The sequence below is a fragment of the Eptesicus fuscus genome, chromosome 10 (assembly GCF_027574615.1).
Source record: "Eptesicus fuscus isolate TK198812 chromosome 10, DD_ASM_mEF_20220401, whole genome shotgun sequence".
NCBI classification, from domain to species: Eukaryota; Metazoa; Chordata; class Mammalia; order Chiroptera; family Vespertilionidae; genus Eptesicus; species Eptesicus fuscus.
The window spans coordinates 20,550,889-20,568,697 of record NC_072482.1 but is presented as its reverse complement, the minus strand read 5'-3'; positions in this window follow the sequence as shown (position 1 = coordinate 20,568,697).

Sequence of the window (17,809 nt, the reverse complement as noted above, 5' to 3'; positions counted from 1 at the left end):
ACCACATGAAATATAACCTCACACATATTGGAATGGCTATCATCAATAAATAAAACAAGTATTGGAGAGGATATGGAGAAAGGGGAACCCTCATGCACTGTTTGTGGATTATAAAATGGTGCAGCCACTATGGAAAACAGTATGGAGGTCCCTCAAAAAATTAAAAATAGAACTACCACATGACTCAGTAATTCCATTTCTGGGTATTTACCCAAAGAAATCCAAAACACTAATTCAAAAAGATATATGCACCCTATATTCATTGCAATGTATTTACAATGATATGGAAGTAACCTAAGTGTCCATCAGTAGACAAATGGATAAAGAGGATGTGGTACATATATACAATGGAATATTAGTGATAAAAAAGAAATATATATATATATATATATATATATATTAGCATTCCCATTGCAGGAAAAATCCTGCAATAGGGTTTCCTGCTACACTCTACCCCGCCCTGCCTGCTCTCCTCCCTTGTCCCCCGCCCCGCCTTCTCCACCAGCCCTCCTGCTTTTCCCTTCTCCCCCGGCCCCGCCTCTGCTCCTCCCTTCTCCCCCAGCCCCGCCTTCTCCGCCAGCCAGCCTGCTTTTCCCTTCTCCCCTGGCCCCGCCTCTGCTCCTCCCTTCTCCACCGCCCCGCCTTCTCCGCCAGCCCACCCGCTCTCCTTCCTTCGCCCCCAGCCCTGCCTCTGCTCCTCCCTTCTCCTCCGCCCTCTCCACCAGCCCGCCTGCTTTTCTCCCTTCTCCCCAGGCCCCGCCTCCGCTCCTCCCTTCTCCTCCCCCTGGCTTGCTTGCTTCTCCGCAGCTTTGCTGCCTTCTGCAGCTCTTGGCTTCTTTCTACGCTGTCTTGATATGCAAATTAGCCGCCATATTTGTTGGGGTAATTTGTATACTCGTCCTGATTGGTTGGTGGGCGTGGCTTGGTTGGTGGGCGTGGCTTGGGTGTAGTGAAGGTGCGGTCAATTTGCATATTTGTCTATTATTACGTAGGATTTCAGAGAGAGGAAGGAAGAGGAAGAGAGAGATTGAAACATCAATGATGAGAGAGAATCCTGCCTCCTGCATGCCCCCTACTGGGGATTGAGCCTGCAATCTGGGCATGTGCCCTTGACCGGAATTGAACCCGGGACCCTTCAGTCCGCAGGCTGATGCTCTATCCATTGAGCCAAACTGGATAGGGCAAAAAAAAAAAAAAGAACAAAATCTTAACATGTGTGACAACAAGGATGACCTAGATGGTATTATACTAAGTGAATACCATATGATTTTACTTATATGTGGAATTTAAAAAACACAAAATAAATGAACAAACTCATAGATACAGAGAACAAATTGATATTGATGGTTGCCAGATGGAAGGAGGATTAGGAGGACGGCTGAAGAAAGGTGAAGGAATTAGGAAGTAAAATTTGCCAGTTTTAAAAATAGTCATGGGTTGTAAAATGCAGCATCAAGAATATAGTCAATAATTTATAATAATAAAAGCATAATATGCTAATTAGACGGGACAGCTGAATGACCTTCCGGATGAAGCTGGGCTGTGAGGGCCAAGGCAAGTCGCTGCAGCTGCGAGGGCTGAGCCCCTTGCACGAATTTCGTGCATTGGGCCTCTAGTATTGTAATAACTAGGTATTGTGTCAGATGGGTACTAGACTTTTTGGGGTGATAACTTTGTAAAATATATTAATGCCTAATCACTATAATGAACACATGAAACTAATATAATACTGTATGTTTACTATAATTGAAAAAAGTTTTGGTTAGTCTTTTTTATTTCCTTTAAGATTTATGGGTTACCTTGGCAGAGGTGATAGGTAATTTATAAATGCTTTTTAATGTTAATGATAATAATAAGGCAGAGAAGATAGCATTATTTTGGTTAGGGGACACTGTTGCAATAGAGCAGGTGTTTAATTATTTGCTAATTTGGGGGTGAGAAGAAGAGGAATAAGCTCTGTGCCTGAGCTTGTTTCAGGCTAGAGAAGAGAGAAAGGCTGGTCTTAGGGGCCAAAGAATTCTGGGCCAAAGAATTCTAAGCACCTGGAATCAGTGACCAGTAGAGAGGGGCTGGGACACAAACCTTGGATCAGAAGAGTAAAACCACATCTCAGGCCCATCTTTTCCTTGCCCCTGCACTTTGCTATGGGGCTGAGATAGAATGAAACATAAGAAAAAAACCCAAATACTAGCTTTCGTGTGAAGATCTTATTATTAAAATCCTAAACTCCTCTGTCTTTTATTCACCCTGTTACCTACCCCTTTCCTCTATTCAATTTCCAAATTTCTCCTAAAAGAAAAATGAGGAGAACAGAGAAGCAAAAATCCCAGTTTCAGTGGAGAAATCTCCCCAATGTCCTGGGGAAGCAGGATATGGCAGAGGCAGGAGGTCTCAGTGCTGGCTCAGGTGGCCTAGAGATGACTTTAGGAGGGCTACTCCCTCATGGACATCATCAACAATGTCCTTAAGAATGACCACCACTCCTGGCATCGGATGTAACTGTTTCCAACCACCATAGACCAACACAATGCCCACAGGGTTGCCATGTGCTGGTCTATGGGGCACTGCAGCTGGGCAGCTGATTCCCCAGCCAATTTGCTGACCAGGCACTTGTTCTCTGCCATTTCAATTGCAAGAATTGCAGCAGCACTCTGGTGGCGCCCGAGGGTCCTGCCTTTGGGCTGGAACTGGCTCACTTGGCCTGCCGTGCTCCAGGGGACACTGTAGACACCCCTGGAGCCTCTGGGACTAATGATGGAGTCTCTCTCTGAGGCTGGTTTCTATCTGGAGATTCTGGCCTCCTCTGGACTTTTGTTGGAGAAAAAAGAGCAAAATTCTAACTGCTCTCCTGATCTTATTCTTTCCAGGTGCCATAGAAAAGATTACCATGATGCCCAGTTATCAGCTACAATTAAGGCAAGAGCCAGTTACAAGTCAGTGGAAGGGTGACTTGGCTTGGGTTCTAGTGTCAGCCTTAGCATTAACTGGGAGTGTCACCTTTTGCAAATTACTTTCTTCTTTTGTTTGTGTTTTTTTTAAAAATATATTTTATTGATTTTTTTACAGAGAGGAAGGGAGAGGGATAGAGATTAGAAACATCGATGAGAGAGGAACATCGATCAGCTGCCTCCTGCACACCCCCCTGGGGATGTGCCTGCAATCAAGGTACATGCCCTTGACTGAAATCGAACCCGGGACCTTTCAGTCCTCAGGCCGGCGCTCTATCCACTGAGCCAAACCGGTTAGGGCTGCAAATTACTTTCTTCTGAATTCATTTTCTTACCTGTAAAATGCAATGGCCAAAGATGGTCTCCAGCTATCCCTTCCAACTCTAACATCTGTAGTGAAACCAGGCTTTCTTAAATTTCCAAGAACCCTGAGGGGAAACCAACCTTGGTTTTATCATTTATAACTTCCTTCTCCTCTCAGTTCTGTGGCATCAAGGCTTTGGTAGAACACATTAGGCCACTTACCTGTCCCAGACCCTTGGACATCCTGGCTTATGTCCATCTCAGTTGTCTTGTCCACCTGGGCTTTCAGGACTGAGGCCCCTAGACAGCTCTAGTGCTTCTATTTACAGCTTAAAATGATCCTCTGTCTCTATCTCCACCTCCGGTTCTGGTGCCTCCTGCTGCTCCTGTGGGGAGTATCCTTCTGCTCACCCACCTTCTTGCTCCTTGCCTTTTTTCCTTCCCTGGGTCAGCCAGTGGTGGTGGTTGAGATTACAAGGCTGGGTCGGCTTCCAGAGGTGGTCTGGGCTGCTGCCGCCTGTGAACTGCTTTGTAGAAGGGGCAGCCTTGAGGGGCTCTCTCAGAGTGTGGGATGGCCATGTGGGCATTCTTGCAGGCCACCTCATGGGCCTTGAACTTGGTTTGACACTGATATGCATGTCGGACACATCCCTGCTCCTGAAGGCACCTGGCCACATCTTCATAGACTGAAGTGTTGTGGTGAAGTGTCTTTAAGCACCTCTTGATGGCAGGCTTCTCTGTGATGGTGAGCAGGTGCTTAGATCTCCACTGGAGCCCAGTGGACACCTGATGGATCCTCCATGGTGCCTGGGATGGTTCCACTGGTTCCTGGCCTGGGAGCATGAGGGCTGAGGTCATCAGTACATGTTCTAGACATGTCCTATCAAAGAGAAACAGCATTGGATACTTGTTAGATTAGCAAGACAGATTTTATTCAGGTTACTGCAGTAGGGAAGAGAGACTCCAAGGTAAAGTGAACTCAACACCAACTAAGACAAAGGTGAGTAAGGTTTTATAAGGGGCGAAAGGGAATTAGCCCATTTAGAGGTAACTAACAGGGGCTTAGGGGAGTGCAAAGGGGAGAACAAAAAGGCCTAGGGAAAGATGGAAAATTACTGAAAACAGTTTGGCTACAAATCACATTTTGTGGTTTTCACAGAATTGTGGTTTCTTGAGTAAAGACTCAGCACAGGGGCTGAGGTCACTTTTAGGGACATAGGGACTGGGGTCATCTTTAGGGACACAGATTAGTACGGGAGGAAGCCGGACTAAAGTTTGGTCAAGTTTCTTGGCACAGTGTTCAGGCAAGTCTTTTCCGTTGCGTGGGAGATAATAGTTCATAGTTCATTCCTGGTGCATAGTCTCCCCTCTGGAGCAGTCTGGAGGCTGTGGGCCAGTAAGACTGGGGTTCCTTTTCTTCCTTTGCACCCCAGTCGGTGATGGGAGGGTGAGGGTGGACCACACCTAGGCCAGCTTAACATGGAGCACCCTGTACTCTGTTTCTACATCTATTGCAGAGAGCGGCTGGAATGGCAGTAGGTGAGGGACAATGTTATTGAGGAAAGGACTCCCAGAGAAGCCCTAGTGCTTCGGAACTTGCTGTGGCCGCGGCTTTGGTGTTCCTTTAGCTGCTGGAGCTTATCATGGATGTGCCTGGTACAACAGATGATGCTATGGAGGTTCTAAGATAGCAGAGCTCACTAATGCCATAGGCCCTTGTGCTCTGCCCTGCTTTGCTCAGGTTAGAGCCTACGGCAGGGAGGGGCATAACCAGAGAGCTGAACCTCCCAGGGTGACCCTCCAGAGACTGCAGACCTGCCCAGGACCCAACAAGACTGGCTATCAGTTTCCTTGGCCAGCCACAGCCACCCCAATCTGTGACAGGGAGAAATATATATGCACTTGTCTTATTCCCTCTTGAGGCAATGGCGGGCTTCTTCTAAGTGAGCCACAGGTGGCTTTGCCCACTTGTGTCTGTCTCACCAAGTGTGCAAATGTCTGACCTTCATTTACACTCCCTGCCTCACTTCAGCAAGGCTCCAGAACAGCTCACTGCTAAAAGGCCAGCAGGTCTCCCACGCTGGATGTCCAATGAGCAAGCAGGCTCAAGGTGGGGCCAGTCATCCAAACAGACCATTTGCATAAATGTCTTTGCTGGAAAATCCCTTCAATGGCAGCCAAATCGAATAGACCATTTCCCACAGCACAGATAACAGAAAATATCTTGGGGGCCAGACTGCTATCTCCGTTAAGATAGTACCACCCACACCTGTAAGCACCTGCTGATTTCTCTTGAAAAGACAGGGTTGTTATCAGACCCGGGCTGGCTTTGGAAGGCCAGGACTGGGTGTGAGAAGGTGGCTGGGGCCCCCACACTTGAGCCTGGGACATGGGAGGAAGGGCATGAATCCTCTTGACAATAGCTCCCTGCCAGAGTTCCCACAAAGTAAAAAAGTCAGGTTGACACAGCACTCGGCGAAGCCCAGAGGCTGGTTTGAGTGTCCCAGCTTAGAGGTAGTGATAGAAAAGGCTTAAGTATTTCAAACTGTGAGGGCCTGAAAAAGGATCCAAGAAGGTGGTAAAGCAAAAGAGAAAGGCTGGGGGTGGTGGTGGTGGGGGGGCTTAAATAAGATGCCAGGAGGAAATGATTTAAGATCTGAAGCTGTGTATTCAATGATAATTCAACATTCATTCATTAGGGCAGTGATGGTGAACCTATGACACGTGTGTCAGCACTGACACGCGTAGCCATTGCTGATGACACGCAGCCGCTGAGGCGGCTGCATGCCGAGGATGAAACATTTGCTGCTCCTGAGGATGAAGCATTTGCCAAATAATGTTTTTTCCTCAAAGTGACACACTACCTGAGTTATGCTCAGTTTTTTGGCGAAGTTTGACACACCAAGCTCAAAAGGTTGCCCATCACTGCATTAGGGCTTACTTTATTTCAGGCATTGTGCTAAGCATTCAGGTCAAGAAGTAGAATAATACATGCTCCAGTGGGGGAGACAGACATGTAAACAATAATTGCAATACAATAAAAGGAGCAATAGAAAAATGTCAAAGCAAAGAGATGAGGTCATTCCATCCTGCTTTCTACTACAAGGATATGCTGCGGGTGAGCAGTCAATTGGTAGCTCTGAACCAAAACTTTCTCCTCTCCCTCTCTCTTCTCCCTTTTCCTCTTCCACAGCTGTCTAATGGCCCCCAATGCACTCACTGGCCCCTTAACAGAACACAGTAAAATGAGTTGTTGACCCCTGTCCTAAGGAAACAGAACTTCCCAGTGGAACTGGGCTGTCCAGCTCCTTAGTCCTCTGCTGTGAGAAGGACTCATTATGTTAGATTATTATTTTGTGGACAGATGTTTTCTAAGTGACAGGAAATCAAATTCAAGTCCTAAGATCTAAACCAGTCAGAGAGAAATAGTCCAACGCAGAAAAAAGATGAAATATATAAATGTTTGGTCTACTGTATTTCTTTTGAATTTAGATTTTTATTTATGAAAGATAATAGTTTAAAACTCTTATCAGTTTCAGAAGATATAGTTTGAAACCCAAGAACTTGCCACCAAAATTTTATGTTAACATTTGGTCATGTTTGCTTCAAATCTTTTAAAATACTTTCAGCTATAGATCTCCATTTACCTTTGACCCTCCTCCAGAAGAAACCACTATCCTGAAGTTGGGTTGCACCATTCATTTTAATACATATTGTTAGAGTTGATATTTTGTGTGTTAATAAATAGTAATAATTTATTAATTTACTAGAAGCATGGTGCATGAATTTGTGCACCAGTGGGGTCCCTCGGCTTGGCCTGTGGGATCGGGCCAAAACTGGCACTCTGACATCACTTGAGGGGTCCCAGATTGCGAGAGGGCACAGGCCAGGCTGAGGGACCTCGCTGGTGCACAAATTCATGCACCGGGCCTCTAGTAAATTAATAAATTATTACTATTTATTAACACATTTTAAAACTTTATATAAAAATGCATATCTTTTGCTATCCCACTTTTTCACTCAGTATATATATATATATTTCACTCAGTATATATATATACTGAGTGAAAAAGTGGGATATATATAATAGATTTCAGAGAGGAAGGGAGAGGGAGAGAGAGATAGAAACATCAATGATGAGAGGGCATCATTGATTGGCTGTCTCCTGAATGCCCCACACTGGGGATCAAACCCGAAACCAGGGAATGTACCCTGACTGGGAATCAAACCATGACCTCCTGGTTCATAAGTTGACGCTCAACCACTGAGCCACACCAGCCAGGCACTCACTCGGTATTCTCTTGACATATGAGGCTACATTCAATTTCTGTATTCCATTGTAAGAATAAACCAGTGTATTTCTTATTTCTTTCTGTCATATTTCTTATGCTTTCTATTTATCATGTTTTCCTTTAGTTTTTTCCATCTCTTTTCCTATCTTCTGTGTAGTGATAGTATTTTGTTTTTCTTCTCCATCTACTACTTTAGAAATAATACATCGTACTTCAATTTTCTAGTCTTTATCCTTAAATTTTTAACATGAATAACTGCCTTCAAAATATCAATTTTTCTTATGAATAAACAAAGATTTTACAATATTTAACTTTGATCTACTTTAGCCATTTGTCACATTATTATTGTCTAAAGCTGAGCTCTTTAATATGGTCATCATTAGCCACAAAGTGGCTACTTAAATTTAATTAATGTTAAATAAAATTTAAAATTCATTGTATTGGTTACATTTTAAGCACTTAATAGCCACATGTGGCTAATGGCTACTATCCTGGCCAGAGCAGATATAGAAAATTTCCATCATCGTAGAAAGTATTATTAGACGAAGCTAGTTATTTCCATTTAGTTTTTACTTCCTTCCAAATTAGTTATTATTAGTAGTATTGATCTTTAGAGTCAACACTTTAGATTTATCTTCTGTGTTTATCAATTTCTTTGCTCACCATTGTTTTTTCCTTACTTCTATATTTAATTTCCTTTTTCCTGAAATGTATGCTTCAGGAATCTGCTATGGACTGAATTATATATCCCCCAAACTTATATGTTGATGCCCTAACCTTCAATGTTGCTGTATTTGGAGATAGTGTCTTTTGGAAGTAATTAAGGTCAGGGTTCATTATGATTCTTTAATCTGAGGATTCTTGTCTTTGATCAATTCTGAAAAATTCTTAGGTATTATTTGTCTTATTTCCTTTATTTTTATCCATCTGGAATTCCCATTATATTTACTTGAACCTTTTTATTCTATTATTCATTGCATTTAACTTCTTTTACATTTATCATTTTCCCCACTCTGCTGCATTATGACACTTTCTTCAGCTCCATCTTCTATCTTACGAATTCCCTTTTCAAATGTATCTATTCTGCTTTTAATCAGTTCATTAATTTATCCTTTCAAAAACTGTATTTTTCAATTCTAAAAGTTTGATTTGTTCAAATTTACCTTTCTTTACAGGATCTTGTGTAGTATTTCTTTACCTTTTTTTTTTTTTTTAAATTTTTTTTTATTTATTTTTATTTTTTTATTTTTTATTTTTTTTTAATGAATCTTTATTGTTCAGATTACAATTGTTTCTCCTTTTTCCCCACATATCTCCCCACCACCCAGTTCCTACCCCCCCTCTTCCCTTACCTCCCCCCCCCCCGCTGTCCTTATCCATAGGTGTATGATTTTTGTCCAGTCTCTTCCCATACTCCCCACACAGACACCCCTTTCCCCCTGAGAATTATCAAGCCACTCCCATTCTATGCCTGATTCTATTAAGTTCACCAGTTTATTCTGTTCCTCAGATTTTTAATTCACTTGACTTTTAGATTCACTTGTTGATAGATATGTATTTGTTGTTCATAATTTTTATCTTTCTTCTTCTTTTTCCTCTTTTTAAAGAATACCTTTCAGCATTTCATATAATGCTGGTTTGGTGGTGATGAACTCCTTTAGCTTTTTCTTATCTGTGAAGCTCTTTATCTGCCCTTCAATTCTGAATGATAACTTTGCTGGGTAGAGTAGTCTTGGTTGTAGGTTCCTGCTATTCATCACTTTGAATATTTCTTGCCACTCCCGTCTGGCCTGCATGGTTTCTGTTGAGAAATTAGCTGATAATCGTATGGGAGCTCCCTTGTAGGTAACGAACTGTTTTTCTCTTGCTGCTTGTAAGATTCTCTCTTTGTCTTTTGCTCTTGGCATTTTAATTATGATGTGTCTTGGTGTGGTCCTCTTTGGATTCCTTTTGTTTGGGGTTCTGTGCGCTTCCTGGACTTGTAAGTCTATTTCTTTCATCAGGTGGGGGAAGTTTTCGTTCATTATTTCTTCAAATAGGTTTTCAGCATCTTGCTCTCTCTCTTCTTCTGGTACCCCCATAATTCTGATGTTGGTACGCTTGAAGTTGTCCCAGAGGCTTCTTACACTATCTTCAACTTTCTGAATTCTCTTCTCTTCATGCTTCTCTGGAGGAGTGTCCTTGGCCTCTTTGTATTCCAAATCTTTGAGTTGATTCTTGCAATCCTCTAGTCTGCTTTTGGGTCTCTGTATAATATTTTTTATCTCAGTCAGTGTATGTTTAATTTCTAGTTGGTCCTCATGGAATTTATCGGCCTTTTCCATGAAATTCTTGAAAAACCTTATAACCGTGGTTTTGAATTCTATGTCCAGTCGCTTGTTCTCCTCCATTTCTTTGGTTTGTGATCTGTTTCCTTGCCTTCTCATATTCTCTGCTTCCCTAAGTTGGTAGGGTAGTTTTGTGTACTAGGTGTCCTATTGGTTCAACGGGTCAGCCTCCCAGTTACTTGAGGTGGACACTCTTGGTGTACCCTTGTGTACTGTGTGTCCCCCAGCAGGAGCTACAGCAAGGGCTAGTTTTCTCCTCCTTTGCTTGGGCGGTTTTGGAGCAGTCTGACTGGAGCTGCAGTTGGTTAAGCTGCCCCAGAACAGGCCATTTATATGCAAAAGCTGCTGTGTGGAGCTGGGGCGGGTTTGTAGAATGTGCGGGGCGGGGCCTCAGGGCGGGGCCTCAGGGCTGGGTGGGGTCTCAGGGCGTCACTAGGCTGGGGCGTGGCCAACGGCGATGGCTGCCGTCAGCCGTCTCTGCCTTTCCGCGTTTCCAAGTCCCTGCGCCCCGCGCTCCAGCGCAGTAAACAATGATTGCTGGGCGCACCACTGCAAAAAAGTCACTCTCACTTTCCGACCCGATGGCCGAGAGTCCAGCTTCTCCCCGTAGGTGCCTGGGTCCCCCGAGTGTCCCCAGAAACTGGATTTCAGAGTGATCGGGAGCTTGTCTCCCTGCGGGTTGAAGAAAAGCCGCGCACCCAGCCGCCCGCCGCCGGCCCGATTCACGTGCCTCCGTACCTCAGCTTTTCAGCGATTGTGCTTCTTTCTCTTCTTAGTTGTAAATCTTCCACTCAGCCAGCTTTCCCGTGGTTCTGGGTGGTAGACGTTTTTGTCTTTTAGTTGTATTTTTGAAATTGTTGTGTGAGGCAGCAGATTAGTTGTTTAACTATGCCGCCATCTTGGTTCCTCTCTCAGTATTTCTTTACCTTTTAAAGAAAAAAGAAAAACACTTCTTTTTTTGCATTAAGTATATTGATGTTGGAATCTAACTGAATTTCTCAGGGCTTCAGTTGTCTAGACTATGAAATGGGGCTTTATATGAAATGGCCTCTAAGGTGACTTCCAGCACTAAAATTTTAGTATGCACCCTGATATTAATTTTTTTAATGAGTATTGCTGGCTGACTTTGCAATTCCAATTAATGAATGTGGCATTAGAGCATGGCAGTGCATAAAGAATGGTTACTTTCAAAGCCATCATCCCCAGACCTCTGGGGCTATAAGCCAACACCTTCTGTGTGTGTGTGTGTGTGTGTGTGTGTGTGTGTGTGTGTGTGAACACAAGACAGGAAAAATATCCATCTGGTTTTGGTTTCAGATCAGAGATATTTTTTAGATGCTTATCAAAGAATCCAGTGAAAGAGTAGGGAGAACGGGTAAAGACTAAACCTCTCAGCTTGTCAGAGAGTTTTTGTTTTGATCTTTATAGCATTTAAAATACAAAATTAGAGTGTTAATAGTTTTTCTACACTCTCTAAAACCAACAACATATTAGAGTGCTGAAAGAAGAATAATATAGCTTGTATTTCCTCTTATCTAAAGATTCCCACAATTGAGCTATAGGAATGTAGAAAGGTGCTGAAGTGAACTGTGGGTATGAGCTGGAGTGGGGATGGGTGATCTCAGTATATTCCTATAAAGGGCAAGTAAGTGATCAATGCAACCATTTCTGGAGCTTGTATCCCAAGGTGCCTCACAAGCACCTTTGAAATTCGACTCCCATTTTGTCAAATATTCAGTGGTAAAGGATGCAATGAGATTCCGTCTTCCTAAACCCTGGTCTTCTGGTCTACCAAACTAATTGTGAATGCTGTAGACAGGAACTTAGTCAAATGGCACAGAGCCAATTAAAATTAATATTCAGTCTACTTCAAAGAGGCCTGGCTCTCCTCCAACACTGACAGCTGACCAGATACAGCCATCATGCTTTTATGATTTATTTGTTTTTGCTTAGATTTTTAGAATAAACTTGATTGACATATAATTTATATATGCTTTATTGAGGTATAGTTTATATATATTCTGTTTTAAAGTTCAGCAAATAAAATTTTCCTTTCTTTTCCATATTGTCCTGGACAAAGTTTTGGAATTAAATGTCAAAGTTATATTCTCCTGATTATTGGTATTTTGAGAGAGTGGGTTATCTTTTAAATTTCTATTCCTCTGTTGTCTTAACTGCAAAAACAACTGTTCATTTGAAATTAATATCTTAATAAAGATCATTAACATCTACATGTGTTTTGTAAGCCCTTGAGGCATTGTGTGTGAGGCACATGTATTTATTCTATATACAAATATGGAATTCTTATCCCCCTCTCTCCCTCATTCCTACTTCCACCCAAATAGCTTTTAGATCTGCCCATTTTTTTTCTGAAATGTCTTACTCTCAACATTTTCTTTTTGCCTTTTCTTTGAACACTCTTTCCAGGCATCATTTCTTTTTTATCCAATTTAAGTAAGCCCCATTCTAAGTAACCCATCCTCTGGCCAGATTAATCTTCCTAAAGCACAATTGATATTGTCTCTCTTTTGCTCACAAGTCATCCATGGCTCCCTTTTGCCTCCTAAATCAAGTTCAGTCTTCTCACTCTGCTGTTTGGTCTCCTCTACAGTCAGGCATGGTACACCCACTGCTTCCAGTCCTACCTGCACTCACCTCTTGTGCTGACCTATCATTCCAGCTACCTTCGTTTTTCTAAGACTTGATCATTGTTGCCTTTACATTTTGCTTACAATGCCATGGCTGCCCCACCTCCCTGGAAAAATACTGTCCACCTTTTGATTCTCACATCAACTCCTTTTTTTAGCTTTACCTCACCACACCTGTGTAAATTTACATCTGCAATTTTTAATGCAGGTGGCACTTCGTACCATGCCTAGAACACACGTTGCTTTTTCTCATGATTATTTGTACTTGCACCTTATTTTCCATATTTGAGTGTAAACTTTTGATCTTTTACCCCCCTACACACTGAAATAAAATACAGACAGTATAATTTATAGTGTGAGTAAATACCAGCATCGCAAAGCCATGTTGGTTGCACAAAGACAGTCATTTTAAATATTTTGAAACTTCACAATGATGATGTGCAGTTTACTTGAAGGATAAGGTAAATAAAAACTGATTATAATAATATCTAATTTACTATCTTTTACCTAGCTCACACATAATTGATTAAATGAATGAATAAAAAAATGTTACAGGACACATACAGATGCTAGCCCATCTATAAGTCAGCAGAAGGTATTCATCATGCCCAGAGAAAGGTCTCTTTACACCTTAAACAGTAGAATGAGTAAGAAAATCTACAATGCACTAAGGTAAGATACAACAGACTGTTTTTTAAAAATCAAATAAAGGATTTTAAAATAGAAAATATCTCTTCACTTAATATTTAAGTATATTCATTGTTGTTTTTTAAAATATATTTTATTGATTTTTTTACAGAGAGGAAGGGAGAGGGATAGAGAGTTAGAAACATCGATGAGAGAGAAACATTGATCAGCTGCCTCCTGCACACCCCCTATATGCCTGCAACCAAGGTACATGCCCTTGACCAGAATCGAACCTGGGACCCTTCAGGCCGCAGGCCAATGCTCTATCCACTGAGCCAAACTGGTTAGGGCTCATTGTTTTTATTTTAAAATATTTTTTTATTGATTTCAGAGAGGAAGGGAGACAGAGAGAGAGATAGAAATATCAATGATGAGAGAGAATCATTGATCGGCTGCCTCCTACATGCTCCACACTGGAATTTGAGCTGCTGCAACCTGGGCATATGCCCTGACCAGGAATCAAACTGTGACCTCCTGGTTCACAGGTCAACACTCAACCATTGAGTCACACCCAATGGGCTATATTCATTTGTTTTTTAAATGCTATTGGATGTGGCCATATAGACCTGGGTTCAAATCCTGCCTATGTCCCTTACTGGTATAGGATTCTGTAATCTTTTAAACTCTAGTCTCCTCATCTGTAAGATGAGGATTAAAAATAACCACATTGCAAGGTATTATAAAGAGTAAATAAGATTATATGATAAAGTGCATAGCATACTATCTGGTATATAGTACATGTTCAATAAATGATTATTGTTATTTCAAGTCAAATCATAGCTACTTCAAAAGATAGATTTTTATACTCTAAAGTCATGATAATATGGTAGCTGCTAGCCACATATAGCTGACTGAACACCTGAAATGTGGCTCATCTGAATTGAGATGGGGTAAGTATAAAAAAACACAGTAGATTTTTAAGACTTAGCACAAAAAAGTAAATATTTAATTAATACTTATAAAATATTGATTACGTGTAAAAATGACATTTTGGACATATTAGGTAAAGTAAAATATATTATTAAATGAATTTAATGTGTTTCTTTTTACTTTTTAAAAATATATATATTTTATTGATTTTTACAGAGAGGAAGGGAGAGGGATAGAGAGTTAGAAACATCAATGAGAGAGAAACATTGATCAGCTGCCTCCTGCACACCCCCTACTGGGGATGTGCCCGCAACCAAGGTACATGCCCTTGATCAGAATCGAACCTGGGACCCTTGAGTCCGCAGGTCGACGCTCTATCCACTGAGCCAAACTGGTCAGGGCTACTTTTTAAAATGTAGATACTAGAAAATTATGTAAGTGACTTGTATTATTTCTATTGCCAGCACTGATCTAGAGTCTCTGGTCAAAGACAGAATTAGGTATACAAATGGTCAACTAATGCTTGATTGATATGGCTAAATCTTTTCATTTCATGACATAGGCACAATATAAAGAATTAAGGGACTATACTTTTTAAAATGCATACTTACATCTAGACAGAATTAGAGAATGAAGTTATTAGAAAATCTCATATACTGCATTCATATTCACTCATTATGGTTTTGGAAATTTCCTCCTGCAAATCTGTGGCTCTCTGCACTGAAGCAGATTTCTTCAATCAGAGCCTCAGTGAAATTGTGCAACTTAAAATGGGGATGACTTTTCAGTGACTAAGAAACTAGATTGCTGAAATTAACCTTGGCAAATGACAATGAATCACAAGTTCTTGGTAGGCCCAACTGTGTTGTCAAATTTCATGGACAAATCAGTGTCACCAATGCTCTCAGGCTTCTGGATTTTCCTACCTTTTGTAGCATAACTAACCCAAAAGCTTCTAGGAAGCAAAAGACAGGGCAGAAGCTATGGGACTATCCCATCTTTTTAAGACACACTGACTAACTCCAGGGAGCATTTCACTTTCCATTAAACATATATCAAATGCCTCTGGTTATATTCAACACTGGCAGATTTGGAGCCAGACAACCTATGAATGTATTACTCCTTTAGCCAGATGGATTTGTAGCAAACAAGGTCTCTCAAAAAAGTGCCTGGATTGGTTCTATTATCAACTTTTGAAAAGGAGTGGGAAGGACTTGAATTTGATTGTCTGAATTGTTCAGTAATGCACCAGGGTGCTTCTCTCTTTTCTCCCCAATATCTCTTTCTTTAAAAAAAAATATTTTTTATTGATTTTTTACAGAGAGGAAGAGAGAGGGATAGAGAGTTAGAAACATCGATGAGAGAGAAACATCGATCAGCTGCCTCTTGCACACCCCCTACTGGGGGTGTGCCCGCAACCAAGGTTCATGCCCTTGACCGGAATCGAACCCGGGATCCTTCAATCACTCATACTACCACCACCACTACCATTTATTTAGAGCAATCTCCAAAGCCGAATAAACACTAGGCGGCTCCCTGAAGGGCAGAAGTTTGCAGGAAAAGAAACTGCAAAATGTATGTAATACTTCCACTTTTCTGTGTCCTTCAACAAAAAGTACTTGAAGTTGATTGTCTGAATTGTTCAGGGACTTTTCTCAGTATTTTATATCTATTATTACCTCACTGAATACTCAAACCATCCTTTGAACTACTACTTCTATCCTCATTTTAAAGGTAAGAAAACTGAGTTACAGAATGATTAAGTAGCTTGTTCCCAGTCATACAGCTAGTAAGAGCAGCCAGAAAGAGAAAGGAAGTCTGCTTGTCTTGGTGCTCATGACCCCAGACTACAGCATCAGGAGAAGATTCTGACTAGTCCGCATCACAGAAAAGAACAGATCTGCATGGCCAAGGCAAGCCCAGACCTGCAGGTTATGCCTTAAACTGCTCTGGCACTAGAGATAGAGTTTTTGAAGTCTAAGCTTTTGTGGCCTTTGAGTATCAAAGGACTATAATGGATTATGGTGCTTTCCTGAGTGCTGAAAGCTAGTTATTAATCATAGGCTTTTTAGGATATTGTTTGCAAAGTTTTGTAGCATATAATACTGTTCATTGGGATATATATATATATATATATATATATATATCTATATAATAAAAGCCTAAGTGACTATTAGAGTGGAACAACCAGAACGACCAGAATGACCAGTCACTATGATGCGCACTGACCTGACCACCAAGGGGCAGATGTTCAATGCAGGAGCTGCCCCTTGGTGGTCAGTGCGCTCCCACAGGGGGAGCAATGCTCAGCCAGAAGCCGGGCTTATGGCTGGTGAGCACAGCTGCGGTGGTGGGAGCCTCTCCTGCCTCCACAGCAGCGCTAAGGAGCAGCAAGCTGAGCGGTAAGGAGCAGTGAGCAGGTGGGTGGTAAGGAGCAAGGGGTCCTGGATTGCAAGAGGGATGTCCACCTGCTGGCTTAGGTGAGAGGGCACAGGCCAGGCTGAGGGACCCCCCCCCCCCCCCCAGTGCATGAATTTCGTGCACTGGGCCACTAGTATACATATATAAAATTTAGGGAGCATAAATAATATTTATGAAATATTTTAAAATTATATAGTGCTTTTGGGTACTTTTTGTTGAAGGACACAGAAAAGTGGAAGTATTACATACATTTTGCAGTTTCTTTTCCTGCAAACTTCTGCCCTTCAGGGAGCCCCCTAGTGTTTATTCAGCTTTGGGGATTGCCTTAGGTCTGTCAAGGCCTAGGGAGAGAAAAGGGGGGAAAGCAAGAATGTGAACAAAAAAGAAAACCATAGATACACTACTTTATTGGATTACATGTGCTTCTTCATTGTGAATAAGAAGTGGAAAAGAGCCATTGGCTAAACTCAGCTGGACTTTGTATGAGATATGTACAAATGCCTCTAACTCTTAAAAAGTAACAATCTGATTGATTATTCTCCCCTCAGTTTGAAGGAGCAGGAGATAACAAAGAAAACACCCTTTCTGTACTCAAACATCTCATGCTCCTAAGAAGAGAGAAGCACCAATTAAATATCCGCATGTCCTTCATGGTTAAAGATGATGATATTAAGGACTTTGTAAATAGAATTGTCATTACAGTTTTCAAATTTGCCAAAGGCTCATGGAATGTTTGAATGGGACAGATTATTAGGAATATTCTAATTTTCTCATATTTTATATAAGGAAACTGAAGCTCAGAGAAGTGTGTTAGAGTCAAATATTTGGTTTTCATACTCCCACTCCACCTTCTATTGCAAGTTTACTTGCGTTTTCTTTGAATTAAGCTTCCTGGTTCTTTCACTGTTAATTTCAAGTTGTTTCCAGAACAGAGAATATTGTTAGTATTGCCTTCAATATATCCACAATATGACAATTATGATCAAGTGATAAAGACACTCTTAAGTTATAAGTAATTATCCCTTATGTTATAACTAGAAGCCCAATGCACGAAATTGGTACAAGGGGCTCGGCCCTCGCAGCCGTGGTTTTGTCCGAAGGTCCTCCGGTCTAATTAGCATATTATGCTTTTATTATTATAGATTGCATGCAGAATCCTCATTCTAGAATTTTATTTTATTTTGCCTGTTAAAAGAAAAGCAAGCAATCATGAGAAGCTTGTCTTTTTTCTCTAAGGATCAATTTACCTGTCCACTAGGATGATACAAAACTATAAACTGTATAATAACTAAAAATACATATACAAATAGATG